The 25096-nt window shown below is 37.4% G+C and overlaps 1 long non-coding RNA gene across 1 annotated transcript; it reads left to right on the top strand.

Moving 5' to 3' along the window:
• Positions 1-15216: 15216 nt before the first annotated feature.
• Positions 15217-16418, top strand: LOC148919160 (uncharacterized). Its single transcript, XR_016124964.1, has 2 exons — positions 15217-15476; positions 15808-16418. It is a non-coding gene; the product is annotated as an uncharacterized LOC148919160 (long non-coding RNA).
• The last annotated feature ends 8678 nt before the right edge of the window (positions 16419-25096 follow it).

The following is a 25096-nucleotide window of genomic DNA, read 5'->3' as shown; positions in this document are numbered from 1 at the left end:
AAGCCTCCTTACCCTCCTTGCTATCTTCCTTCTCTAGTCTTTCTCAATTCCCACTTCCCATGACTACTACTCAGCATCCTAAATTGAATTTCTTATTTCATACAGTTTCAATCAATCCCCCATAAACATATGTTGAAGCATCTCTCCTCTTCCTCATCATGCCTCTAGGTCCGAATCGCCACAAATCTGAGCTCTAACTTCGGACTTCAACTTGGGCCCTCCAAGCTCCTCTCACCGCAACTCCAAGTGCTTGGCTTGCTACTCGGCTTGACTTTGACGCAGCTACAAGTCTAATTAGGTAGTAGTACCTCTCTTTTTTTATTTTTTGGTCGAAGGAATGAAGATTTCATTACCTTAGGAAGTTACAAATAGGGGTGGGCGCGATCCAGATTCTGTCTCGATTCTCACCTCAAACCGGAACTGAATCGTTACTATTTAACCGGTCCGGTTTAGGCAAAAAATTCAAAAGCTGGCCAGTTCGGTTTTGAACCGGATTATTAATTTATTATTATTTTAATTTTTTTTCCAAAAAATTATTTTTATAAATATTATAATAAATAACTTTTTTTTTTGCTTAAAAATTAACAAATAATCCAATTCATACATTTAGAAATTTTTTGAAGTTGTACTCGGAAAAATAGTGATTATAAAATTTAAAATATGGCATTAGATTTTAAAATTTTGTAAAAATTAAAAATATATATATGACCGGTTCGGTTTGGTCCGGTATGGTGCGGTGCAGTGTAAAACCGAAACCGAAATTGGTTCGAACTCGTTCGGTTTGGTTTGTTGACTTTTTGGTCAATTGATTTTTTTTCCCGTTTTTTTTCACTAGTTCGGTTCGGTGTTCCGGTTTTCCGATCCCGATGCCCACCCCTAGTTACAAACAAGCCCAATACAACAAATAGAACAATAAAACAAAAGCACAACCAAACAAAATAAAAGCCTAACCATAATACACATAATTTAGGCTCAACACCACAAAAAACCCTAAGACACACACAAACCCTAACATCACACCCAAGAACTAAGTAGCCGTCGCTGCCACCCGATTTGTCGTAGCTGCCAGTTGAGGAAGGTCCATAAGAACCGACAAAGGAGATCTAAAGAGAGTGGATTTAGGGAAGCTAGCCACCACCGTGCATCAAGCTCAAACGATCCATGGATTGGTCTAAATTGACCATTAAACTACAAAGCTAACCCTCTGGGCAAAAGCTCAGATATGAGGATGAGTTGTAGGAGATGAACAACAGTAACAAACTAGGAGACAACCGTGCAGATCCTAGGGGAAAGGAAGGGGTTTAGGGTTAAAGAGTTTGTGGGAAGGGAAGAGAAATGGGCTGAAGGGAGATGGGTGGATGGGAGGAGAAGAGGGAGAGAGAGGTGAAATGGCTGTCGAGAAGTGGGAGAGAAGAGATTGAGGAGATCTAGGCCAACAGTAAGAAAAACAAAGTAGAAAAAGCATACCAAAATAAATGACAGAAAACACTACTACATTTTATTATTTGTGAGACGAGACTTTGTGCGACGAAGCCAAATTCGTCGCGCAAAAATCACGGATGCGATGGAAGAACAAATTCGTCCCGCAAAACTACAAAATCTTACGCGACGAAATATTTAGTCGCGTAAAGATGCTTAGCACGACAAACAAACGAATCGTCGAGCAAAGTGGGGAAGAAAAACCCAGGTTTTTTTTTTGGTGCCATACATTTGCGCAATGATATAGTTCGTCGCGCAAGAAATCCGGGTGCGACGGTTATAAATTTCGTTGCGTAAAGTGGACAGGAAAAACTGCGATCACGGATTTTTGGTGGCAAATGCTTGCGCGATGGACATAGGGTTAAATCGCGCAAAGTGTGATGTCGGCAAGTTCTCAGGCGACGGAAATTTGCATATGCGCGACGCCGTTTAGGGTTTGCGCGACAAGATTTGCGCGACGAAAAAAGGTTATTTTATGCTACGAAAAAAGGTTATTTTTTGGTGGCAAATGATTGCGCGATGGACATAGGGTTTGTCGCGCAAAGTGTGATGTCGGCAAGTTCTCGGGCGACGGAAATTTGCGGATGCGCCACGCCGTTTAGGGTTTGCCGACGAGTTTTGAGCGACAAATTATATCTTTTCGTCGAGCAAAATTCCGATGTTGACAGGTCTTTGCGCGACGAAAAAGTTGTTTTGTGCGACGATATTTTGCGCGACGAAAATGATACTTCGTCGCGTAAACTCCTTCTTCTACATATTTGCAGTCCGCCATTGCAGAGAGTCAGAATGCAAAGAAAAAATTTAGAAATTTGTCTTTGTCTTGTGCTCTTTGTCTCTGCTGGGAATTCAATACACTCATTGGGTAAGTATTATTTGTCGTTTGTTTAAAAGTATTAATGTAAATTCGTACTAACGGTATTAATGTTGTTCTCATTATAGACATTTGTAATTTGCGATTGTGGAGAACGATTGAGAATGTATGTTATTCATTTTATATTAAATTATTTACATTATGTTGAACTTAGTTTGTTATATTTATATTTTTTGTTGTGAAATTATATTTATATTATGTTGTTAAATTGTGCGTGTCATAGCACAATGTGTTGTGATGCATGAAGTTAATTGAAATTAACTTCGTACTTTTATTATTATTCTTTAGTAACACTTAGTTTCCCGTTCGAGATTAGTTGGATTTCGTGCATGGATGCGTAAAGCATGACTGCAGTCCAATTAATTCTTGAATTGTCCCATTATTTGGACAGTTTGGTAATGCATAGTGTTGTCACGTAATCTACGACTACAGGATTAGGTTTCGATTGTGGAGATTTCGTTGTCATCTCGGTACGTTCTTCGGGTGGTACGTAGGTATTTATACCTATGGCCACCTCAAGAACTATATCGAGATGCTGGCGAAATTCATCCACGTCGAAATCTAATCTCATGTAGCCGTAGGTTACGTGGCAGGACTATGCATTCTTAAATGGGATAGGGCCCTTACCGGAGGCATAAGGTGACATTGTAACTTCGTATGAAGTTGTTGTGATTGTTGTGTTGTGATTCTAGTTTCAGGAATTATAGACAGAAGGTGGATACATAACCCGAACAGATGCGCAGACGAATACTTGGATGAAATCGAGGATTTTATTGAGTTTGCACGTAGACACAACCTGGGTGCAATTAGAATCCATTGTCCTTGTAGGAGGTGTAATAACACGTTGTGGGAGACAATTGAAAATGTTGGATTTCATTTAGTAAGGAATGGAATGATTGAGACATATAGCATTTGGAACCTTCATAGGGAACAATTAGACCATTCTTCGTCTTCAAATGCCATAAGAGTGGACAATGTTGAACCTATTGTGGATCCTAATGATCAAGTCATGGATATTATACATAATGCATTTCCATTTGCATCGACCAACATAAATCAAGAAGAGGAAGATAACGTGCCTACACCAATAGACAGTGCGGAGTTTGAACAATATGAAAAATTATTAAAAAATGCCAACCAAGAGTTATACCCAGGGTGCGAGAGCTTTTCCGTTCTCACGGCTATTGTGGAGCTAATGCACGGAAAAATAAAGTATCGTATGTCGAACTTGTGTTTCGATTACTTTTTGGGGGTTTTCAAGAGAATGCTTCTAATGGACAATTGTTTGCCGAAATACCATAAACACGCGTAGAAGGTGTTGAATGGTATGGGATTGGCTTATGAAAAAATTCACGCTTGCAAAAACAATTGCATGTTATTCTACAAAGAGCATGAAACGTTGGATACATGCCTTGTATGCAATGAGTCGCGGTCATGCGTTATCTGCCGCTGAAACCTAGGTTGCAGCAATTGTATATTTCGACGCATACTGCCACAGACATGAGATGGCATAAGGAAAAGTGAGTAGACGATGATGTGATACGGCATCCTGTAGATGGGGAGGCATGGAAAGAGTTCGATCGAACGTTCCCCGAGTTTACTGCTGATCCCCGAAATGTTAGATTGGGACTTGCCACTAACGGATTCAATCTATATGGGGTTCTAAACCAACACCACAGCACTTGGCCGATTTTCGTACTCCCATATAATTTGCCGCCTTGGAAATGCATGAAAAAAGAATACATGATGATGACTGTTTTGATAACTGAGGACCCTAGCAGGTCAATCGATGTTTACTTAAGGCCGCTGGTTGATGAGTGAAGGATTTATGGACAAACGGCGTTCGCACGCATTTCGATAAATCAACTGGAAGATGTTCACTTTGCAGGTAGCAGTTATGTGGAATGTGAATGATTTCCCAGCATATGTAATGGTTTCTGGGTGGAGCACAAAGGGTTATATGGCATGTCCTGTGTGCAAGAAAGATGTAACTTCTGGTTGGCACGCTGGAAAAATTTGTTACCTTGGTCATCGGAGATGTTTGCCATGGGACCACGAGTGGAGGGAAAAAGATAAAGAGTTCGACGGGAACACAGAGCGTTGCCTCAGACCTAGAGAATGGTCCGGTGTTGAGATATTGGACCAGCTTAACCGTTTGAATTTTGCTCCATTCGGGAAAACAGTGAGTCGAATCAGACCTTCTACATATATGAACTGGACGCACAAGCCTATATTTTTTGAGCTCCCATATTGGTCGAAACTCAAATTGAGGCACAATCTAGATGTGATGCATGTTGAGAAAAATGTATTCAACACATTGGTGGGCACGATTCTAGATATTAAGGTCAACACAAAGGACAAGATCAAAGCTCGTCTTGATTTGGAAAGAATAGGCATACGAAGGGGTTTATGGATGAATAGGGACAGTGATAAAGCTAGAAAGGATCTTGCATTCTTTTCTATGAAACCGAATGACAAGAAAGAGTTTCTAAAGTTTGTATCGTCTGTAAAGTTTCCCAATGGGTATGCTTCTAAAATCGCACATTGCGTGAATGTTGACGAGGGTAAATTTACTGGACTTAAGAGCTGTGACTGCCATGTGTTTATGCAACACCTACTTCCTGTGGGTATTCGACACCTATTGCCGGAAGATGTAGTGAAGCCAATCATTTTGTTGTCCAGATTTTTTTCCCAATTGACGGCAAAAACATTGCGAAAGACGGACATGTTTCAGTTGCGCCATGACATTGTCCAAGTCCTATGCAAGTTTGAGATGATATTTCATCCAGCTTTCTTCACAAGTATGATGCACGTGATGGTTCACTTGCCAGAAGAGGCATTGCTTGCTGGTCCTATCAACTATCGTTAGATGTATCCAATAGAAATGTATATAATCCTTATCGTTTGTGTATGCATCATTCTCACATGCTTGCTAATTTTTATCATATCGTTTTATTTTGACAGGCTTCTCAGAAAGCTGAAAAAAGTGTACGCAATAGGGCGAAACCCGAAGGATCAATTATAGAGACTTGGGTTCAATATGAGTCGCTTACTTTCTGTGGAATGTATTTAAAAGATGTGGAGACGGCTTTCACTCTTCCTCAGCGCAATAATGGCGGAGGTATGAGAAATGAAAAACTTTCTATTTTTGCCCAAAGCGCACGACCCTTTGGAGATCCTGGACGAGGAGAGTCGTTTTCTAGAAATGACATGGAGGTAGCGCATTGGTTCTTACTGAACAATTGTGATGAGATCATAGCATACTTATATGAGCATGAAGAGATGATGAAGCGAGAACGTCTATCACATTTGGTTGCCCAGAAATACCGTGAATTCTTTCCACAATGGTTTTTGGATTCTGTAAGTTATAAGTGTTTGTTATTTGAGAAATATAAATTGTAGTATTTAATTTTGTCATACTAACATGTGAATGGTTTTGTATAATATTAGGTGAATAAGTTGAAATCATCGAATTCCCCCACTTACAATGATGAGTTATATAATTTGGCGTTCAGCCCGATTCATGCTGAATTGTTCTCAGGTTGTAATGTTAACGGCATCAAATTTTTGGGGGTTGCACGAGATGACAAGTTGTGTACGCAAAACAGCTGTGTTCATGTCCCTAGGTGGAGGCAAAAGTACGGACATTGATTTCTATGGCAAACTCACAACTATCGTGCAATTGCTTTACAAAGATCGATACCAAATGATCATGTTTAAGTGTCGATGGTTTGACACCAACCCAAATAGGTTGGGAAGTGTTAAAATCGATCATGGCTTGCTATATGTGAACATTAACAGAACTTGGTATGATGACGACCCTTATATTTTGGCAAACATGGCAACACAAATTGTGTATCTACATGACTCTAAAGCCGGGAGTGGTTGGAACATTGTTCAGAAGATGGATCATAGGAACGTGTATGCTATACCATAACTAGACCCAACTGACAACGACGTCGACAATGTGGCTGACCAACGTTTAGAATCTTCAATGGAAAATGATGCGAAAACATTTGGAGATACAAATGTTATACAAGAACCGTTTCAAATACAAGGAGTGTCTTCAATTGAAATACCAATTCAGTCAATTACAATTGACCTCGGTGATCTTCCGCGATACGATGTTGCAGTGGGCCCGAGCAACGACGATGATGTAGTTATAGAGGAGGAGGAGGAGGAGGAGGAGGAGGAGGAGGAGGAGGAGGGGAGACCGAAAGTGATGATAGCGACGATAACGAAAGTTATTATAGTTCAGATGATGAATAATGAATTTTTTTGTAATTTTATTATGTTAGTGGACATATTTTGTGTAATGCAAATGTTTGAATATATGTAGTTGTTATATCCGAACATTATATATGTGGAGAAATGAAACATTATTAAAATAAATGTAGTTATAAACCATTGGTAATCAATATATTCAAATTATTTTAATAATAATTTTTAAATTTATTCATATAAAACACTTTTAAAAAATGAAAATCATAAACAAGAAAGAGAATTGGGGAGATATAGGAAGATGCAAGACCCTGTTAACCAATTTCACGGAAGAAAGTAAAGGAGCAATAATAAATTTCTTGTTACATCAAGAGGTTTGTTATTGATCCTTTACTATTTAGTATTTTTTTTATTTACTACTTAACTTTACTATATTGTTCTATATATTTTTTTTAGTTAATTTATTACAAAATTTAATTAAAATATTACAAGTTTCAGTTTATTTAATGTCGTATTTTATCTTACAAGTAATGATAAATGGTGTAAATATTTGTATAGTACAAGGGGCGGATGTAGCCAAGTGGATCAAGGCAGTGGATTCACAATCCACCATGCGCGAGTTCAATTCCCGTCGTTCACCCATAAATTTAATAAAATATATATAACCATATATTTATCAACTGAATTATTGATCATTATTTAATTATTATAAATATGTTATTATTCATAGAAGAGAAAAAATGAATAAAAAGAAAATAAGATAGACCAAAAAACTTTCTTTGATTTGAACTCACCCAATCAACAATCCTTCAATTCTCAAGTCAAAAGAGAATAGATTAAATCATACTTTCATACAATATCTTAATTGAATTATATGTAATGATCAATAATTCAGTTTCATTCTATGTCTACATGTATAAAATTTGCAGGGATTTATTTTATAGATAATAGATAGTAAGAAAAGGAAAGACAAATATGAAAATAACCTTGCGCGACAAAGAAGCCATCGTCGCACATATTTTGCGTGATGGTGAAGTTACTCGTCACGCAAACTTCAAATTTTGCGCGACAAAAATATTCGTTGCGTAAACTTCAAATTTTACTCGTGGCGCAATTCTGTTTTGCGCGACGAAACAAGATCTCTCGTCGTACAAACATATATATATTTTTGATATATACACACGTATATATTTAAAATTGACGATCAAATTAGTTCATTGTATTCATATAGGGTCAAGAAGTGTAGCTGTAAAAAAATCATCAAAATTGGAGTCAAAATAACCGTGAAATCATGACTTTTAGTTTATAACCGTCGAAAAGTTTTGTCCCGTTATTTGATCTCTGAATTTTTTTTTTCTTCTGATTTTTGGGGTATATGATCTCGAAATATAAACAAACAAGTTTGACAGCTGGATTACTGAAACTAGTTTCGTAGAATGCGTATGCCATCAAAACACAATATTCACCAACAATGAAGAGTTTATTTATACTTTCCTTCAATATAACATAAGATTATGTGATGTCCGGTACTGTAAATATCTTAAATTGAAGATCGAATTCAATCTTTGTATTCATATAGGGTCAAGAAATACCGCTGTAAAAAAAATTTCAAAATCGGAGTTAAAATAATCGTTAAATCGTGACTTTCTCTTTATAATCGTCGAAATTTTTTGTCCTGTTACTTAATCTCTGAATGTTCATTTTTTCCAATTTTCGACGTATACGATCTCGAAGTATAAAAAAACAACATTGCCAGTTGGATCATTAAAACTAGTTTAGGAGTTAGGGTTTAGGGTTTAGGGTATAAGAGGATGGTTTACGCGACGAAAGGACATTAATTTGTCGCGCAAAGTGCACAGAACAAAGCCTTGCGCGACAAAACCAGTTTCCCTTCATCGCGCAATCTCACACAGAACAAAGGCACCCCCAAAAACACTTAGTAAAATTTCGTGGCAAATCAGAGACTTGCGCGACGAATTAACTCTCCATTCGTCGCGCAAAGTTTATACACAGAGGCTTGCGCGACAAATGCACTTCCCTTTCATCGCGCAATCTCGGTAAGAATTTCAGCCCCTACGCCCCCAACACTTAGTAAATTTTTTGGCAAATCAGAGCTTGCGTGACGAATGTACCTTTCGTCGCGCAAAATTCACTTAATTTATCTCCCCACGCAAAATCAAATCCCAAAATTTGGGCGGATGGACAAACTTGCACGACGAAATAAGATATTTTCGTCGTGCAAAGTGGATGATTTCAGAACCTTGCGCGACGTATATTACTCTTCGTCGCGCAAAAAGGACAAATCATAAACCCTAATCCCAAATTTTGGCAGAGTGGCAACATTGCGCGATAGAAATGCTTTTAATTTCGTCGCGCAAAATTCATTTAAGTTATTTTGCGCGACGCATTTATACATTTGTCGCGCAAAGTCGAATAAGTTTTCTGAAACTCGCGAGCTTCTCCTTCTTCCTCAGTTTCTCAAATCTGCCCTAAACCCTCTCTCTCTCTCTGCCGTCACCTCAGCCCCTACTCCGCCCCAATTTAGACCCGGCCACTACAACCCTCGAACCCCGGAGCTTCCCCGCCGTCGCCGTCCATCCTGCCGCCGTGATTTGCTCGGTTTTCACCGAATCTTTACCGGCGTTGTTCTCTCTTCTTCGGGCACCAAATCCGACAATTGAGGTATGCTTTCTGGACTATTTTTTATGCTTTAGTTGATGGTTGGTTAGGATTACATTGATTGTTTGCCTAGGGTAGTGGATTTGAAACCCTAGGTTTCGGTCAGCTTTTAAATTGAAATTCCGGCCACTTCCGCCGTTTCTCGGGGTAGGTCCGAAAACAAAAGTGCCTCCAATTGATGTTTTGAACCTAGGGTAGGAACCTTGGCCCTTAATTTTTAGAATTTTCCGGCGATTGTTATTGCTTTGGGCACCCGCGCTCTGCCGGCAGATGTGTTCGGATTGGAATTTGGTTACCGTTTGAGTCTCGAAAGGATTTTGCCTCTTGTGCGATTTCTGGGTTTGATATGTTCGGACCGTTGGATCGAACTCAAACTCACGTATGTTGTACCATGTATTTATAGAATCGTTTAGGATTTGACGGATCATGGATCGGAGTCCCGGATCTCCGAAATCGTAAACCCTAGGTCAAACTATGCTTTTAATTAATTAGTTCAATTGACATTGTATGTGGTTAAGTATATATTCTTAAATTTGATTAATTTGTATGTGTATTAATGAAATTGTGCAGATGTCAGACTTGATTAGACGTCATAGGGTGGTGATGACTACACCGAGTTCGAGCCGGCTCGGTGGCATCACCGCCATCGCTCCAAAGCACTAATGGAGCACGACCACATGCTAGTTGGTCCCGGGATCCTAGGTGCCTGCATCATTAGCTTCATCGGTGGTGCAGCCTGTTAGCACTAGGGCGGCGGCACCGCCCGCCAAAGCACCACCAACATCCGACTCTGCGGTCCCTTGCGCGGGCGGTTGCCGAGTTTAAAGGTCGATGTCGGTGATTCTGCATCCCTTGTGCGGTCCGACATTCCAATCCCGAATTTTGGTGCGCTGACCTCCGAGCCCGTCCACCCAGAGCATCCCTAGCAGACCACGGCCCTTATAGACGCCCAAACCTCCGAGCCGTATGTGGCAAACAACCAAGTAGATTTTGGAACATTATTTAATTAGTTTTTTATTTTCATAATTATTTTTAAAATATTTCTCTTGTATACATTTATTTTATTTTATATAATAAATGTTTATCTTTATGATTAATCTTTTTATTGCAATTTCTTTTTAATTAAAAAAAACCAAAATTATTTTTTTACAAAATTTAAAAAAAATAATATTAATGTTAAAATTTATATAATATATATTAATTTTGCGTGACGAAATGTATATCGTCGCGCAAAATCACTTTTTTTTTTTAAGTTGAAAAATAATTTTTAAATACACTTAATTTAATCATGCGCGATGCGTGACGACGTCTTTCGTCATGCAAAGAGTAATTGCGCGACGAAGCACTTTTCGTCGGGCAAATTTCACGAATCTCGCGCGACAAAAGCTACCGTCGCGCATCTTGGTGCGACGAACAGCCTTTCGTCGCGCAAACATTTGTGTGTCGGACGTTTGGGTCGTCCCCAAATGTTTTTTGTAATGAAGGTACTACCTCGCATTTTTTTGCGCGACGAGGGAAATAAATTCGTCACACAAAGTCTTTCTTCACGATCTTTGCGCGACAGATGGTGCGCGACGAAACTTCATTGCGCATAATTATGTGCGATTAAAGTCATCTTTGCGCGACGAACTTGCCTTCGTCGCGCAAAGCCTAAAATGTAGTAGTGAAAGGAAAGTAAAAGCCACACTACCTGAAATGTAGGGTGACAGAGAAGCCACACCAGAGGGGGACGGAGAAGCCACCTCGAAGGTTGGCAGCACTGCCAGAAGCTAAGAAGATGAAGATGGGAAAGAGAGAAATTTAGAGAGAAGAGGAACCTTTCTCTCTAAAGTTATCTGTGAAAAAGCATTCAATGCAAGGTAGGTAGTAGAGCTTGGGTTGAAGAATGCAGATGGAAGGCGAGGCCAGGTCGAAGTCTTTGTCACTAACATTGCCCATAAATTCAATTATGAAATTGTTGTATAAAATTCCAAGTTGAAAAGATCCATGGAATTCAATATATTATTTAGAATTTTGATTTGGGTTTCATATTTGAGTAGTAGAGATTGTTGGGAAGTGGTGTGAAATGGCAGGGAAGAGAGAGAGGAAAGGTTGGAGGGGAGCACGAGACAGAGAGTTAACAACACGACTAATGTTAGTTTAGGAAAATAAAAAACTATATTTTACCATAAATTTTTTTTTTTCGTCGTTCATTAGAGAGGGCAAGGGGAATATTATATTTGTTTGCCTTGTCTCCTACGTGAATCGAACCCGAATGCACTTCGGGGGTAGTCAGGATCATTCTATCGACAACAAGGACTTTTGAATTTAATTGGTTGATAGTAAGTGTCTAAACATCAGGTACTTGACTTTCTGGAACCTTCCTTTGTGCCTCACGTTATCATTTTTTGTGAACTTAGTCCAAAACTATTAACTTGCTAATGTAATGTGGGCAATTTAGTAATATTAGCTATAAAAACAATTTAAATCCAAATTAAATATTTAAAATATATTTAAAATTAAAAAGCTGAGACAAAAACCAAAGGGAAGTTGAGAAGTTTCTCAACAGGAAAAATGGGGAAGTAGCCGGTGAGGATGAGTTTAGTGGTGTACATGTTGTCATCGTTTCAGATGGTGATATTTATGGTCTTTTGAAAGATCTTCCAACGAATATCCATCACAAGATCTCCGACAACTGCACTAGCGCCACCCTCTTCCTTCTAGATACCATGTTGGCCTAGTTCATTTGAATTCGTGCCACTAATTATTTGGGCTGGGTCGAACTGATCTATTTAATTAACTGGGCCATGTCGTGCTGACTCATTTATCAAAATCATTAATCCTGACCTGGGGTAAAGCCCAAATTCATATTGAAACGGGCCGTGCTCATGCTAGCCTATTTATCAAAACCATTGATCTCGGCTTGGCACAAAGTCCAAGAGTTTATGATTAAAACCAAAGTAATACCATGACAACACATAAAGGTTTCTTAAGTACACATGATGGACCCTAGGACTACCCCGGGGAGGTTATTGAAAACCATACATCAAACAAGACATAAAGGTTGCTTAAATACACATGCTCGACACTAGGACTATCTCGAGGAGGTTATTGAAAACCAAAAATAAGCAAATGGAAATAAACGAAAGTCCAAATTTAATTAAAATAGTAATTGCTATTTTCCAAAGCCCAAACATCCTCAAATGCCCAAAATTCACCATAGGTCACAACAAAGCTGTGAGTTAGACTCGTGGAGCTATTTCTTTACGGAAAGGTTTCATGTGCTCCATTCAGAGCCCGAATGCCAAATCTACAAATTTCAGCTGCATCCCTTTTTCATTCTTCGGTCTATTTTTTCTTCAATCCATTCCGTCATTTGTTCTCCATTAGTCCCCTCGACCTCAGAAGAACTCGATCCCGAGTTATAGTTAGGATAAAGAACCTTGTCTTCACCGAACTCACACAAACAAGCAACATTAAAAGTATTGGAAATTCTCATAGAGTGAAGTATATTGATAACATAGGGCATTATCATTTATTCGTTTTAACACCTTGTATGGACCATACTTCTTTGGCTTCAGCTTGCTATACGTACGGTACCAGTAGGGAACCTCTCCTTCCTCAAGAACACCATCACAAAGTCCTGATGTAGAACAAATGGCGGAATGGATTGAAAGAGAAATGGATCGAAGAATGGAAAAGGGACGCAGTTGAAATTTGCAGATTTGGCGTCCAAACTCCGAAAGGAGTGTATGCTACCTTTCCGGAGAGGAAACGGCGCCACAAGTAGTCCCAAGGTCGTTTGAGCTTTGGAAAATAGCAAATACTATTTTAATTAAATTGGACTTTCGTTTATTTCCGTTTTGCTGATATTTGGTTTTCAATAACTTCTCCGGGGTAGGGTCGAGCATGTGTATTTAAGAAACCTTTATGTGTTGTCATGGTATTACTTTTGTTTTAATCATAAACGCTTGATATTTCTCTCAATTCCCTGGTGGATTTCAGACCTTTGTTCCTTCTAAGTTTACGCTTGTAAGCTTTGTTTGCTTGTGCTGCATCATAATGAATGGACAATAGTCCAACCACCATGTCTTCATCTGTGTCCAAGCTCTCGACTCAAATAAGAATGAAATTTTTTATGTTAATCCCCATTCAAATCATCATATCCTCTACTTATTTTCCAATTTCTTCTATAGGCCTAAAATAAAGTATATTATCAGGACCATGCCATAACATTGATCCTTCAGTCTTTTTTGCTTCCAAAACATAGTTTGTTCTTTATATAGACTTAAACGTTAAAATGATCTCTGTATTTTATTTATTTGGCCAATTTAATCCTTGTATTTTTAATTTGGCCAATTTAGTCCTGTGATTTATTTCATTGGCCAATTTTATTCATTCTGTCAAATTATCGTTAACAATTCATTAAAATTTTAAAAATGAATAAAAATAATTTTTAATTTCAGTTTACAAATAAAAACTATGAATAAAAAAATTAACATAAAAAATCTGGAAACCTAATAGTGTCCTCCTTCTCTCATGCCGCCGCCACCACCACAACCATAAGTTGTCCTCACCTGGGCTAGGGCCCGATTCTTTGATGGCTCCAAGAGATAACGCATTAAAGAAACCTCCAATTGCTCTACGATAAGTGTTTGTGTGTACTCATGATATTGAAAGGTCGAGCACTTACTGCAATAAATGTGGAGCTGAGCTTAGAAGCGGAGAAAAGAAACTGAAGAACTTGGTTGCCATGTTGGAATTGGACAACTGAAAAACAGAGAGAGAGAAAGATAAGAAGAGGGTGGTGGCTGGGACTGCTCATGGTGGTTGTAGTGGTGGATTGGGTGGCGGTGACGACATGAGAGAAGACGACAGAGTCTGTTGGGTTTCCAGAATTTTTATTTTTAATTTTTAATTTTTTAATTTATAAACTGAACTTAATAATGTTTTTAATTAATTTTTTTAAACTTTAATTAAAATTTGAGCCAAATTAGGAACATAGAGCACGTACGTCATGGATAAGTTGATGAGTCCCGTCATATATGATTACTGCATCTGCTATACATGTGCAACAAAGCATTAATAAAATAAGAGTAATGCTACACTTACCACATTTTTATTCCACATTTCTATACCACATGATGTGTCATGTCCATATCATATGTCACTTTAATTAAATGAATAAAGTGTATTTTAATAAATAAATTAGAAAAATAGAAACTATTATTTTACATGATGTGATATGTAAACATCAGCTGCCACATTATGTGGTATGAAATTGTGGTATAAAAATGTGGTAAGACTAGTATTATTCATAAAAGAATTGCACTTAACAGCCATCATTCACGGTAAAATTTGCGTAATTACTTTTCTGGCATTTACAGTCTCTTTGTGAATGGTTTGGTATCTTGCATCGGGTAGATCTATATGGCACTTTTTGATGCCCGTAATTTTGTAGACAAAACATAGAGGGATTCATCTTCCATTTTGATTAAGGGATTCATCTGGACTGAAGAACTTGCTCCACAGATTGGCCTTTTTTTAAGGTCCTGAAAGTTTAAGTACAAAAAAATTGAGACATATATTCAAGTCCAGAGAGAAAATAATAATTAAGCCTAAAATAAAAGCATGTGCTTAATGGCAAAATTCAAATTTACAATTCAAATTTACCCTAAAATTTGATTTTTTTTTTTCCCTGGTAGAAATTAAAAGAGGATTTACTGAGCAAATCTGGGGTTCAAATACATCCATGCCCATCCAAGGATTTTATCTTCACGGGAAATATCCTATTGTTCTGGGCAGATTTGGAGTTAGATGAGTTCTATAGTACAAATAGACATGCATTTAAGAAGTACAAAGTCGTACTCACCCCCCAAATGCCTATTAAGTTTCTCTTATGTACTGCAGTGTAGTACAAGTTCAACTAGGTGAAGTACTTGGCAGTGCTTATAACAAGCAACCATGAGCAACACTTGTGGCATCACCAATTTCTCCGCAGAAGCCCAAAGGTAGTGGAGCCCCACAGGGGTGACCTGAGATCACATGTATGCAGCAACAGCAGAACCCAAGAGGGCCATCATTCGGTCCTGCTGTTCTTTGCATTCCACGTGTTCTCAGGTCGCCCCTGCAGGGCTTCCCTCTACCACACAATCGCGCTTATAATTCGGTGAGATAAAACAAGTAGATATAGTCCCTCCCCTCGTGTGGAAGTCTTTCTAAGAACAAATATTGGCCTTGTCTCGAGGTAAATACCTATTCCTTTTTTAATTTTTTTTTCTTCAAAAAAGAAACATGAATTTGGAAGCTATATATATTTTTTAATATTTTTTATTTTCATGATATAGCTTCGATGAAATAGGCTTCTCTTCGCATGTTTTCTTTGGTGATATTGGTAAAGATTATGGTATTGAATACAAGCATATTATAAACACATTTATACTCAACCGAGGTAAATAGTTTAATTTCAGCAAAAATAGCTACATTATATATAAATCGTTGCGTAATTAGTAGTAAAATCGAACAGATTTGGGGAGAATTTTGTCATAGAAGCCTTCACAGGTTATTTTGTTTTACAGGCTATTATCATAAGGGAAATTCTATTGAGAACCTTCACGTTGTAAACATACAATTTTTTCGCAACTTTGGAAACCCAGCTTTGGCCTTACAAAGACATTTGACAAAAAAAAGCAGCCAAAAAACTTGCTGGGATGGGTGAGGTTCCCTTTCTTCCCCAGCATACATGCAGGATGAACCAAAACCTGTTTGAGATTGTGTATATTATTGTTGAGGCCAAATGTGTTTTTGCCCGTGTCTTTGTTGAAGTACATGTTCGCTTCCCCTATCAAATGATGAACTGGGACGGAGAACATGCCAAGATTTTCCCTCAACTTATATGCAGCTGAGGACCGGAGGAAGCACCATACCTGGAAGGTCGTGAGATGGGTCTATTTTTTTGGGCTTTTTGATTTTACTGAAGCCCAAATACCTTGTTTTCAGGATCACATGTAAATGGGGCAATGATTGGCTCAAAGTAAGGAAACAAACTAAATTTAGTAACAAGATAATACACAAAGAGTTAAGGCAAATTAAGATCCAATGAAGGGATAACATAAAACAATGATGTGAAGGTGATAAGGCTTTTGGAATCCACCCTAACCATCCTATAAAATCTAGATTCATTGATGAAGATGTTCGCATAGATTATTCTCACGTATTCTTTCATGCTGACATTTACAAATATTTTGTACCCCTATGTGCAATATCTAGGCATGATTTTATTTAGACTGAAAACACAAAAGAATTGATTAAGGACTGAGAATATGAACATCACAAGAACCCTAAATCATGATGTTTACATTAGGAATTCTAGATACGAAATGATCATATGAACAATTCTTAGGCCATTCATGAATTGCTAATAGAAGAAATGATGATATGATGGTCCACAACCCTTCTCAACAATACCAAGATACATACAACCCAAGGTAGCTAATCAAAGATTGCATACATAAAGCATCTATGAAAGAAATGAAAAGAAATTCATCAATGGAATCCAAACCTTATAAACTCAAACTAAATCCATAACATCAGAATTCATGGTTAGCGTTTCAACCTAAGCCCTAACTAAAGGAAATTAGTTCCCCATACAGTCTGAAAATATAAACTTAGACATAATTAAAATAAGTGTACATATTTTTGAACAAACCACAAGGGTTGGATTCAATGGTGATTTTCAGAGCTTCTTCCTCTTCTCCTCCTTGCTTCCAACGTGAGTCCTTGATATCAAAGAGAGAGAGGTGCTTGTTACTTTAACTCCCAGCTGCTTATTAACTATTCTAGCTGCCCATTCACGAATCCAATGTCCATTAACTCTTCTAGAGTATAAATATTCTTTCTGTTCTCCTATAGAGTTTAAAATTCCACACAAGAACTCTTGTTTGACAACTCAGACTAGTCATTGTCTGTACATGAATGACATGAGACTAGTCATTGTCATTGTGTACTAGTCTTTACAAATCTTTAATGCCCAATTAGCAATCCTTTAATTAAGGACTATTTTGGATACGAGGATTAGAAGGGAAGATCTCTTGATTCGAACATACTGAATTGTATTTGCTCAGATTGAATTTTGTAAAATGCTTAATGCGGATTCAATTATACGCACTGAAGACTATGAAATGTTGTATGACACTTAACGTGGATCGTATTAAATAGGATTGATTAAAAGTTATTGATTTTGACCCGATGTACAACCTAAGCTTCGAAACATAATTTGTACAAGAGATCATCACGGTCGTTATTGGAATATAATGGAATGTTACGAAAATCATAACTTTTTGCATGCAACCAATTATACATGTCAGTTATACTCAAGAATTGTGCATTTAAGTATTTTAAGAGGCAATCATTGTACCAAATTATAGGTCTCATTTGTTGAGGGCAATGCCGAGGAAGCTCTTGGCTTGCTTCACTAATACAACTTTTGCAGAGTGTACTGGGGAGTTTATTCCAGCATTGCGCTAGTCCATGTACAGTTATCTTTGGTGATCTTCCCACATACTATCCTGCATATCCTGTTGTAGGAGCTCTATTAGTTAATTGTATGAGTGAGATGTTCAAGTTAGCCTCATAAAACCCCCTTAATTGGAAATTTTAGCTGACTAAAACAACTATATCCTGGAGAAAAATGAGCTCCAAATGTTTAATAAACAAAAAAGGGGAACCATACGAGACTCAATGGCAGATGGATGAATAATGGTTTGGAGAAAAAACATTTTTAATTTTGATTATTATAACAAACACATGCAGAGAAAAACAAATTAAACTGGGCATATGTAAATTTACGTATAGTTATATATGAAAGGACCCGACCCAAATTCCAATTTGGAATCCGTGTTGAACCCCCGTGCGTGTCTAACACCTGGCAGGTGTCGGGCAACGAATGACCAAAATACCCTTCTTGCCCTATTTCAAAAAATGTTTTAGGGTTTGACTTCTACCGGAAAAACAATAGAGTCTTCTCTAAAAAATGCTCAAAACTTAGAAATCTACCTGCACAACAAACTCAATTACTCCCAAGCATTCAGCAAATTCAACTGACAAAACTGAACATAATAAACACATCATAAACTTACCTTTGCACCTAGGTTGCCTACGTACCCTTACTGAGGGATCAAGCCATACGTAGATCTTTCTACTAAAAAAAACACAATCTAGATAATATAATATTGTTCAAGGTAAAACCAACAATTAAATTCTACAATCATTCTTACTTTGTTTTCAACTAGACATATAATTATATGATGACATGCCCATAAATTATGTACCTAATTATTCAATCAATTTATCATTGTACATCCAAACACTTACATAACCAAACCCTTTACTTGAAAGTCATACCTGCAACCGTCCACATAGTGCATATATCATACAATCACCCACCCGGGGGTATATGATAAATATCATTAAATTCAAAGGGAACTGGGGAAGGGGAAAACTAGCCAACCACATGTGTAGACAAGTCGGCAGGTGGCTCGGGATCCTGGACAACTATGTGCACGGTGGCGAAGAATATCCTGTTAACTATATAAACATATCAGTATCGTAGTGTTCTTCATTTAGATGTACCCCAAACATAATCCGTCAATTCCATAGATAATCCGTCAATTCCAAGTACGACACATGTGGAAAAGTCCACTCCACATGTGCGGTACATCCTAGCAGAATTGGGGGACATGAAGTAAGCTTGAGAAGCAAATCCTAGCAGAATCGGGGGACACAAGTTTAGCTCGAAATGCAAATTCCTAGCACAACACGATTCGGGAGTCCCTGAGACACGTGCGGCAATGTCATATGCACGTAGATAAATCCAAAGGCAACAGGGGTGTCCGAAGACAATCCGAAGGCAACCATATGTCGAAAGACATTCCGAGGGAAATTGTATGTCCGAAGACATCAATATTTCCGAAGGCATCCAGGTTGTTCAAAGGCACCAATATTTTTCAAGGCAACAGTATTTCCGAAGGCAATCAGGATGTCCAAAGACATCAATTTCCGAAGGCAATCGGGATGTCCGAAGACTTCAATGTCTCCCAAGGCAACCATATTTCTGAAGGGAACACAATCCAATTATTAATCCATTTGGCACATATATAAAAATAAATATGGATATATCATGCTTAGAAATTAAAAGCAATAGAACTATAATTCATGAACGATATATAAAATTCTCATAGGAAAATCCTGATTAAAAATCAAACAACGAAACCACAAACACCTCCCAACTAATTGGTGCCGATCGGGGCGGCCAGGTCCATAATCTATGTCAATTAGGTATGTGGGGCCTACGACCTTTTCGATCCGAGAGTTCCTATAGGTCTAACAAAGTTTACTAAACAAGTCTCCGAAATTTGGTCTCAAACGAGTGGTCAATCTAAGCCAATCGCATGATCAGACCGCATCGTTCGATTAAACTTAAAATCTTTGACTCGGAGTATCCAGGACTCCGATTCTTGATCAACAAGTTCCTACAAGATCCTAGAGGTACAGAGAACAACATATTTAAAAATGGGACCGATCGAACTGTCCAAACCCATCGAACCTAGATATCGCATAATAGGCGCAATATCCGTTTGATAGTCAAACGATAATCAAATTCAAATCCGAACATACCGTCGTACTCTGGATGACGTGGGGAGTATTTTAGAACCTAATGGGCCACCTGGTGGCCCATGTGCCGCCACTCACCGCCAGCCATGGTGGGTGGCTTGAGAGATTTTTCTGCAATAGAAAACTCTCGAAACTCCAATCAAATCCTATACCAACACAATCAGACTAATAACAGGAGCAACTTTCATACATGCACCGACCTCCAATTTGGCCGGGAAGTGGCCGAAATCCATGGTTTTCCATTAGAAAACCCTAACTTTCCTCCATCGTCGATTTGAACAATTTGGCATAGAATTTAGGTCTTGGATGGGAAATACAAAGGAGAGGCCGGTGGTCATTTTGGAATTGGAAGCTTCAAAGGGGTTGGTTTGGGTTTCGCTTAATTTTCTGGGCTAATCTCATGGAATTAAGGTTGGAAATGGGTATAGACATGAAGAGGTGGAAGAGGCAAGCAAAAACCCGACCAAGATTATCGACAACCATGGTCAGACGACGGAGATCTCTCGTTGGGAAGTCGAAGAGGCGTTGTGCACCGTCCAGAGAGAGAGAGAGAGAGAGAGAGAGATCGCCAGTACACTTCCGTAGATTGTAACTCCTCTGTTGCAACTCCAATTTAGGCCCACCACGTGTCTATGAACTCATGAGCTCGAGCACTACGCAAATGAACCAAGAAAATTTCAAAATGAGCCCAGCGCAAAATTTCAACTCTAAACCGCCAAGGAACCTTAAGGTTAAAGTCGTCCTTTCACTTTAGAATTTTGAAAATTAAATTAAATTTCGGGCTGGTGTTTTACAATATATCTATAATATATTGAATATATGCAATTTGTAATTTTTGTTATTGACCTAATAATTTGCACTTTGCGAGGATTAAACCACGACAGATAGACTAATGCATGTCTTGCAATCAAAAAAATATACACAATTTAGTAGAATTTAGTAGTAAATCTACAAAACCATGAAAGGTGTTACCATATTCAACAGTGATATATATATATATATATATATATTACCCAAACAAATTAATTTGAAGTACATATTTGCCAATCATAGTATATATTTCCTTTTAAAAATTGATGGGTCACATTTTTTGACTTGTTTTTATTAAGGGTATCTCCAATGGTATAACCACTTTGGCATTTAGAAAATATGGCACATGAACTACAACAAAATTAACATTTACACCGCTCTATCATAAATGACAGTTCAATTGTTTCAAGAGACTACCTTCAAACCTACCCATAAACCTTAAACCCTAAACCTTCAGTGGAACAGTCCCCTTCTATTGAGGGATCCCTCAAATAATTTTAATTTGAGGGACACCCTTTAGGGTACCCGTACTAAATTTTTTTTCAACGATCCAAACTGTCTATTTTTCAAGTTTTCATTCATAGATCATCCTTGCAAAAAATTCAGACAAATTGAAAATCATTACGGCATCTGATTGAGATAAACAAAATTAATGAATACGGTGCTTCAAGAAAGTACTTCAATTTTAATAATTGAATTGAATGGACAAATGATATCTGATTCAAATTATTTTTTTTGTAGAGATGATCTTTGAATGAATATCTTCCAAATAGAAGGTTTGGATTAGTGAAATACAAGGCGGTGTGGGTCCTATAAGGGTGTTCCTTAAATAAGAGGAATCCTTGTTTGGCCCACTCTGGATTGTATTTCACTAATCCAAACTGTCTATTTTGTCGATACTCATTCAAAGATCATCTTTACAAAAAATCACTTGAATCCGATATCATTTGACCACTCAATTGAATTATTGAAATTTTAGTATTTTCTTGAAGCACCGTGTTCATTGATTTTGTAGGATACAATTTGATATCGAAATGGTTTCCGATTTGTCTAATTTTTTGTAAGGATGATTTATGAATGAAGAACTAAAAAATAGATAGTTTGGATCATTGGAAAACAAATTGTAGGGTATCTTAAAGGGTGATCAACCTTGATGGGTAACATTATTGATATATACAAGTGACATAACTTCAAAACTTACTAACGAATTATTTAAGAAGGAGAAGGGGACTAGTATATATATATATATATATATATATATATATATATATACGGCCAAATTGATTAGGCTTCGGGAATGATTGCTTCTTATACTTCAGAAAATATTTGGATTATTTATTTCATTTCACTTCAAATATTTTCACAAGTTTCATGTACTATTTCTAACAAAAGATCATTGATCAGCAGTGTGGGTGGGCATCAAACGAGTCTAGTAGCAGATCTAAGAATTTTTTAGTGGAGGTGGAATATTTAAAAGGTTAGAAGGTAAAAGAAATGTAGACAACGACGTAAGAGTCTTATGTCTATTATTAATTGATTATAGTTCATATAGTATATCAATTCATATAAACAAAATTCATGTCAATTGCACAATTAGTCTACTAAATTCATATCAAATCATCAATTAATCTAACGAAAATCAATATGAAGTAATCTAATCAAAATGCATATCAAATTATCTATTAAACAAACAAATCATAATTGATCATACCTCAAGTCGTGCGCCGCACAGCCTCTTCCTACTCGAGTTTGTTACTGATCATGCAATTATAGAGAGAGCAAAATCAGAAAATAAAATAAATAAATAAATAAACATATTATAAATATAAGATAACCATACAAAACCAAATAAAAAATAAAAAAAATAAAACAAAAATTGAAGCGTTATCAAGAAAAAATAATCGAACTGACCTTAAGGCTTGGTGGGAGAGGGATGGGACTCATAGGAGGTATCAAGTTATCACTATCAAAGCGGGTTGGGCTTATTTCTTCAATGCCAAGTCGTGCTATGCTATGCCTTTGAACACAATGCACGCCCAGACTATAATGAGGGGTAAGTTATAAGGGGTTCACTTTATAGCCATCAGATTAATTCAAGGGCTGGGGAGAATTGAGATAAAGTTTTACAATCGGGTAGGTGAGGAACCCAAACTCGAATTTAATATCCAGCTGGTCCCCAAAAAAAGAAGAAGAGGCAAGTTCGAAGTTTGAACAGAAAAAACCCATCGCTCTAAAACCCATAGCTCGAGGAACCGCTAAGCTCTGAGAAACGGTTGAAGGCAATGGTTAACGACGGTTGAAGGCAATGGTTGAGCGCCACTTAGTTCTCCAAACCCTGAAAAAGTATTTATTTTGAGTGGAAGGGGCAAAGGTATGGATTCGAAACAGTGAAGGGGCGAAGCCGTGAAAGGGAAGGAGAGAAGCCGATTCGTTGGAAGTGATAGGTTCCATTTGTGGAGCAAAGCCGCACAAAGACCCCGCACAGACACCTTGCAATTGTTCAATAACCAGCATTTGGTGAGTAATTTATGGAATTTGAGTTTAGGGTTAGAGTAACGGTTTTCCCCAATTTGTACCATCAAGGTTGTTGGATTTGGCATCTCTTCTTTGTGCTTCACTTGCATGTTAATTTTTGCTTGGGTATATGTTAAAAAATGAATGAAAATCAAGTCAATAAAATATCAATAACATATCAATAACATGTCAATAATGATGTGAATAAGATAATGGTGTTGAATTGGAGGAGGCCCTCAAATCAAAACCTTCCATATTTGAAGCAGTGCATAGTGCAGATTATCTCTCTGGCGCTAGAATATATATATATTTTTGAAATAAATATTATTTCCTTTGTTACTAAATTTGCCTGAGAAAAATGAGAACATATAATAATTAAGTGCAAAGCATTTGATGAGTAATTTATGGAATTTGAGTTTAGGGTTAGAGTAATAGTTTTCCCCAATTTGTACCATCAATGTTGTTGGATTTGGCATCTCTTCTTTGTGCTTCACTTGCATGTTAATTTTTGCTTGGGTATATGTTAAAAAATGAATGAAAATCAAGTCAATAAAATATCAATAACATATCAATAACATGTCAATAATGATGTGAATAAGATAATGGTGTTGAATTGGAGGAGGCCCTCAAATCAAAACCTTCCATATTTGAAGCAGTGCATAGTGCAGATTATCTCTCTGGCGCTAGAATATATATATATTTTTGAAATAAATATTATTTCCTTTGTTACTAAATTTGCCTGAGAAAAATGAGAATATATAATAATTAAGTGCAAAGCATTTGATGAGTAATTTATGGAATTTGAGTTTAGGGTTAGAGTAATAGTTTTCCCCAATTTGTACCATCAATGTTGTTGGATTTGGCATCTCTTCTTTGTGCTTCACTTGCATGTTAATTTTTGATTGGGTATATGTTAAAAAAAGAATGAAAATCAATTCAATAACATGTCAATAACATATCAATAACATGTTAATAATAATTGTGGCAATGGCTTAGCAAGCAGATAGCAGAGCAGATGCTTTGCTTTGCTTCCTTCCACCACATTTCTTATTTATTTATTTATTTTGTGTTGTGTATGAGATGACAATTATTGTCATGTGAGATGACAATATTTTGTGTTGCAGAACTTGCCTAGATTGCACTCACACTCACTCATGCATCAACCATTGATTGGAGTTTGGATCCATAAATAAAACACATGAAATTGCTTGTAATTCACAGAATCAATGCATTAACAAGTATTTGCACAAAATTTTTCATATTGCTTTGATGATGTTAAAGCCTGTGATCAGTAATCCCTATGCGCATGTACTTTGTAAAATTTGTAATGTGCCTGGTTGACTAGTTGTGTAAATACCAATGTGATTGTGCAAATACGTGGTAGTACATGTGTTCACGTTATTTCATCTTGTATTTTAAGGAAATGGGATCCAACGTGGAGCTGGAATGGCCAAAGTTAGAGGCATATTCGTCATGGGTGAACAAGTGCTCACATGCAAATTCATCCCTAGCTGCAATTCGAGCAAAGTTGAGTGTCGAACAATTAGAACAATTCAAGACATCATGCTTTGGACATCTTCGAATATAGATAAGATTCAGTTTAGCGGGCAGATTGTGCATGGGGTTGTGTTTAGAGTAGCAGGGCAGGGTGTGAAAGACTTGGATGGACTGAGTTTCTTAATAGGGTGCGACGTTGCTCAGTTCACTCGTCAGGATTTTTGTTTGATCACAAGGCTTCGTTTTGGGGAAGTGCCTGAAGTTTCCAGTGGAGAAAGTGATGAAATTAGACTTCATAAAAGATATTTTATAGACGAAGGAATTACATGTAATGCTTCAGAAGATGCTTTTCTGATATGCACAGAGGAAGATGAC

The sequence above is a fragment of the Prunus mume genome, linkage group LG3 (genome assembly GCF_029339155.1).
Source record: "Prunus mume cultivar Tortuosa linkage group LG3, ASM2933915v1, whole genome shotgun sequence".
NCBI lineage: Eukaryota > Viridiplantae > Streptophyta > Magnoliopsida > Rosales > Rosaceae > Prunus > Prunus mume.
This window is presented reverse-complemented; position numbering and strand designations above follow the sequence as displayed.